Raw genomic sequence first — 6,000 nt, forward strand, 5'->3', positions numbered from 1 at the left:
AAGAAGCAAAGACATATAAACACCCATAAAAGAGCCAACCTGCATCTGAGCTATTTAAAAGCAAGGACTTCCATAGCTGGCTTTCAGTTCACCTTCCAGATGCTCCTCAGGCCAGTTGAATGTGGAGTGCATTGCAATAATCCAGTCAGGAGGTGACCAAATCATGAGTTACCTTGAGCAGAGGCTCCAGTCTAGGAAAAAGTGCACAAAACAAAGTTGACAAAAACCTTTCTGGCTACCAGTTCAATTCCAGGATGAGCCCCAGATTGAACAGCGGTTCAGTATGGGATGGTGCAACCCTATCTAAAATAAGAAGGAAAATCCTTGGATCTAGAGGGGCCTAAAACCTCAAACCCCTCAGTTTAGCAAGGGTTGAGCTGAAGCCTGTCACAATCTTCTGATACCAAAAACAATTTCCACAGTATCACCTGGTTGGCCAGGGGTGCAAATAGAAACATGGATACCATTATTACACTCATGCCTCATCTTCTACCATTGGATGACCTCATCTAATGGTCATCCAATGACACAAGATAAGTTATCATGAGTTAACATCATAGATGTTAAAAAAAACTACTGTTGAGTCCTAAGACATCTTGCAAATCTAGATATTTTCCCCCATTAATACTAAAACTTGCTCCAGGGGAAGGAGAACTTTCCCTACTTCCAAGCTGGTCCATAAGGATGTCATTAAAAAAATGCAAGATCAACCATCCTTATTGCTCTGTTGCCAGGGCTCATCCCAATCAATCAATGCCATTCCCATCTGGTACACATCCCAAACCCAAATTGAAGGGGCCAGATAATCAACTTCCAGAAATCTTTGATGGTGTAGCGTCGATACCTTCTCAACAGCCTTCCCTAGAAAGAGAAAGATTGTGAGGGGACAGTGATGGCTTTTTGATGAGAAGGTAAACCACTAGAACTACCTTATCTGTCAAGGATGAATTCACTGTGTCCTGGCCCAACTATACTTCATCTCCAAGGAAATCTGAGCTAATCAGGAGGGACATAGATCCCATATATGGGAAGCCAAGCTTTCTATTCCAAAACCCCTGCCCATTCCATTACCACTAACAGGATCGAATTCCTCCCAGAATACTAAGCAACACCAGAGTACTAGAGAACCTTACACTTTTCTATCAATCCAAAGGTGAATTGAAAGCTACTGTCTTCCTGCCTCTTCTGTGTGAAGCTCAAACAGCACCCATTTATGAAAATCATATTCCAAATTCAAATGTAACTCATTGATTAAAGGTCCATGAGGGAAAGATCTAAAGTCCAGAAGGGAAATACAGAAGTTCCAAATACCCATGGCAGTTTTTCCATCCTTTCCAGAGTCAGGTCCTGCACAATGAAAACAAGATGGTTGCCAACTAAATTCAAAATGTTGAATAGTAGCTGCAAGGACAGGTTCACCCAGGCAACTCCACAAGAAGTTCTTCCTGCTCCCACTGCTACTGCAGTTCCTCTATGGTTGCTGCCTGCTCTCCTATCACACCTCCCAGAATGACTTAGTTCCTCCAGCATTATCAGTGATATGCTTAAAGACTGGATGGGAAGGAAGCAATTATTAGTCTCCTGGACGTCTTAGGGGTTTATTTATCACATTTTGGAATTTCCCATTTCCCTCACTGATGGACTCCTAATATGGAATTACTGCATCTTAAAATATATTCTTATTGAGAGGATTCCATAAGTTGGTTGATTTATAAAAAATAATGCTACAAATATAGATGTCACTTCTGAAGAAGTCCAACAATGCCTACTGGAATTTGTAGATTATACTAAAATTATTTTTAATAGTATGACATAACAACCTTAGCTGATCTTTGGAATGGAAACAAGAAAGATATATCTGGTTACATGATTAAAGTTTCCATATATATGACAAGAAAGATATATATGGTTACCATGCCATGATTAAAGTTCCCATATATATGTTATACATTTTGAGTATGAATATGTTTGAATAGTCTGTTTTCTTTCCTGCCATCCTTTTTCTTTAAAGTCACCAATACCACTTATGGAAGAAGGGGCCAAAATCGGGGAAGAAAAGACTAAAATGTTATATTACACAATATTGAGTATAGCCATTGGAGGAAGGCTTCTCCATTTAATCTACAGCTGTCTTAAATGAAAAAAGTGTCTATGTGCCAAGCAAAGCACACTGAATCTATTACCCGGTGGATATGTTAAAAGCAATGTCAAGAGACAGATGAAATGAAACCAAAACAGAATGACAAATTCATATAAGCAAGGAACAAGAGAGCAAAGCAAAAGTTCTAACAGAGCACTTGCAAATATGAAAAAATAATCAGAAATAAGAAAATATACTAATAAGGAAAAATATGGGAATGCCAGGAACATTCTAGAAAAATGCCAGCATACAACAAAGCACCAACTTTAATGGCAAAAGTAGATAGGAAGTGATCAAGAGGTAGATAATGTCTCAAATACCCATCCTGTGGAAGGCATACTATGAAAGTCATACAAAAGAAAGCAAAGTAAACACCATACATAGTTTGGTTTGGGAAGGATTAAAACCATGCACAGCCAATTGTCAATACTGCATGGCCTACCAAAGAGAAAGACCTATATATATATTGAAGTAAATGTAACTCTCCAAATAATTTAAATTAAGGAAAATGTTTCATAAAATTCTATAATAAATATACAAAATATAGTGTTAAAACAGTCCAATTAAAACTGAAGTCAGTAGAATTAAACTCAATAGCTAAGGAATTTTTATGTTTATTGTCTATATAGAAATACCAGCTATAGAGCTGAAGAAACTTCTTGGATAAGAAGGAAAATGTCTTCAAAGAAAAACCAGAAAGTCCAATTGCCTCTTGGAAAGAAGCACCTTTGGGACAACCATGACCTGGATATCTGAGAATCTCCATAGACATTTACCAACTATACAGGTTTTAATTTTTAGAAGTAATTGGCTATGTTTAGAATATGTTGAAATAGAAAGCTAGTAAAAATTGCTACTAGAAAAAAAAACTCTGATCTGTTTAGGTGTTTTTTAAATGTCTGTAAAAATTCTTTACATCATCTAAATACATAATTTTAGCTGCCCTATGAGCATTCTAGTGTGATAGACCTGTTTGTCTTTGTAGATTAAACTTTTATGGGTGTTGCTCAAAAGAGAATACCATTTTACTGCTACAGAATAGAAAATTAAAAACCCAAAATATAGCATATTCTAAAGCCTGTCACATTAAAAAAATCCTAGTTCTAAAAGATGCTACAAATACTTGCACTCTGATATGACACTAAAACCACTACAGATTCTACAAAAGGAATCACAGTATACTGAATTAAGACTTTTTAATGGCAGGTAAAATTTTGAATTGCCATATTTCATTTTACAGCAAATCTATGTAGACCTTAGAAATAAAGGAAAACAACAAAGGATCAATGGGTCAGTTATTTCTTCCCCACCACTACCATAAATCATGCAAGTGCCATTTTGGGATGTATTAGCAGGAGCATTGAGTTCACCTCAAAAGTAGTGATGTCCCACTCTGCTTTGTCTTAGCCAAGCCAAGTTTGGAATCCTGGGTCCAGCTCTGCAATCTAAAACTGGTATTGAGAAGTGAAGAACCAAGAGGACTGCAAATGAAGAACAGCTGAAACAGAAGAGTCTGATGAGTTATGATAGCAACCTTCAAATAATTAAGGAGCAGTCATATAGAGAGGAAGTAAAGATGTAATTGGTTGTCAGCAGGGCAGTCCAGAACCAACAGGCTGAAACTGTGGAGAATCAGATTCAGGTTATATATTAGGAGGAATTGCCCTCTAATAAGGAATATTAATAAGTGAAATAAGACTTCTGAGACTGAGTAGCCATTTGGTGAAATGTTTTACCATATGCCTCCCTGGGTAGGTTTCAACTAGATAACCTATAAGGTCCCTTCCACTCTACGATTCTGATTACATTCCTGTATACATATCACACTCCAGGGATAACAACATAATATTTTAAGCATTTTTTAAAAACACATGTGTAGTGGATTTGTTTATGTTAGTTGCTTTGAGATTCTTTCTATGGAATGCCAACAAAATTTTAATGTTGCTCAGAAAGAAGAAAGTCTGGTTCACTGATGTTGCTATTATGGTTGATGCTAGGATTGAGGAAATTAATTAGAGAAAAAATAGAAAATATTGGGAATGGCAGATTGAAGTTGAACACTTATGGAAAAAGAAATCTGTTATATCAATCCCAACTAAAGCTCTTGGAGTGATACCTGAAGGATTCCTTCGATATCTGGAAATGTTGAATTTATCAGAATTCCTGAATACCAGAATTCCATAATTTTACAAAAAAAACCTATTCTATTTGGAGCTTTCTATATTGTTAGACACTACTTAATCATTTTAGGTTGTTGGTTAAGACTTGAATTATTACGTTTCTACCAGTCTTAGACTGTGAATCTGTCAATTATATTAATATATTAACATATAATAATAACAATAATAATATAACAGCAGAAATAGTGGTGAAAAGGGCAAGGAAGATCAAGAATTAGTCAGCACCAGGTGAAGATGAACTGTATGCATCTAACTGGCCTATACCCACTCCATTCCTAAGCAGTTTAACAATATACTGCAAGAAGGTGAAATTGAAGATTGGTTGACATCTGCCAAAACTTACCTGATAATGAAAGATCAAGCAAAAGGCTTACTTGAGTATGGAGAGACCAAACTGGCCTACAAGAATGAACAAATGAACAACAAAAAGGGACATGGCAATACAAAGTATTACACACCTCCATAAAAAAATAGCAAAGCAAATATAACAAGAAGACCTGGCAATAGCTAAGAGCAAGAAAGAAAGAAAGGGGCTAATTCTGGCTGCACAGGACCAAACCTTAAGAGCAAATGTATACAAAGCCAGAATTGAGAAAACAACAGACATCAAATGCCAACTCTGTGTTGTAGCTGAAGAAACAGTGGACCATCTGCTGCAAAAGGTTCTCACAGCCTGACTACAAATAATGGCATGACAAAATAGGAATGGTTCATTGGAAGATCTGTAAGAATACCATTTCCCTGCAGGCAAAAGCAGTGGGATTAAAAAATAGAGAAAGAAATAGAAAATGAAGAAGCTATATTGCTCTGGGACTTCAGAATTCAAATAGACACACACCTGCCACATAACACCCCAGACTTAACAACTGTCAATAAGAAAGACAAAAATGTCTGAATATTATAATCTTGTAAACCACCCAGAGTCACCATACAGTTGTTTCTGTTTTGACTAGAGAGACCAATTTCTAGTTCACATATATTCACAGAAGCTAACTGGATGATTTTGGGTTAATCTATCCCTGCCAGCTCAACCGATTTCACAGGGAAGTTATTTACATTCAGACTCAAAAAATGGTGGATTCAAAATGTCTGCAGTTTACCCAGCACACTCTGGAATACTGTGAAGGCAGGCTGGCTTCATAACAAACTCATTTCCTTAATAATTTTGTTTCAAGAGAGCTAACAAGTGCCCCCCAGCAAGATCACTCCAAAATAAATGAGCAAGATTTTTTTTCAAGTTTAATTAAGAAAGCTGTTAAAATGGATCAGCAACCAATTGCCTTATAGCTTGAAACTCTTTCTCTTTTTGATGCTGAGCTTACAATGAATGATATCTTTCTAGCTGAAAGATTTATCACAGCAGAATATTTTTTAAATAGTAATATTTTTATTATAGCTGCTAAACTTAATACATTATATTGTTTTGATACAGTGGTACTTGTGCAGTGTTGATTAAAGATTACTAACACTCTAATGTTTAGGTAATTTAGACCATTGAGGATTAAAAAATAAAAGAAATATATACAGAATACATAAAAAGGGATGGAGGCATGGAACTTTGGTTCTATGACTTGATTGCAATCTTGACTTTTATGATCTTCCCTGCAAATATTCCATACTTCAAGTGAGAATTTATTTCAAATTCATTACCTTTAAATTAAGACTGAAAGAGCAGCAGCA

The sequence above is a fragment of the Pantherophis guttatus genome, chromosome 2 (assembly GCF_059756535.1).
Source record: "Pantherophis guttatus breed Tessera chromosome 2, ASM5975653v1, whole genome shotgun sequence".
In the NCBI taxonomy this organism is placed as follows: Eukaryota; Metazoa; Chordata; class Lepidosauria; order Squamata; family Colubridae; genus Pantherophis; species Pantherophis guttatus.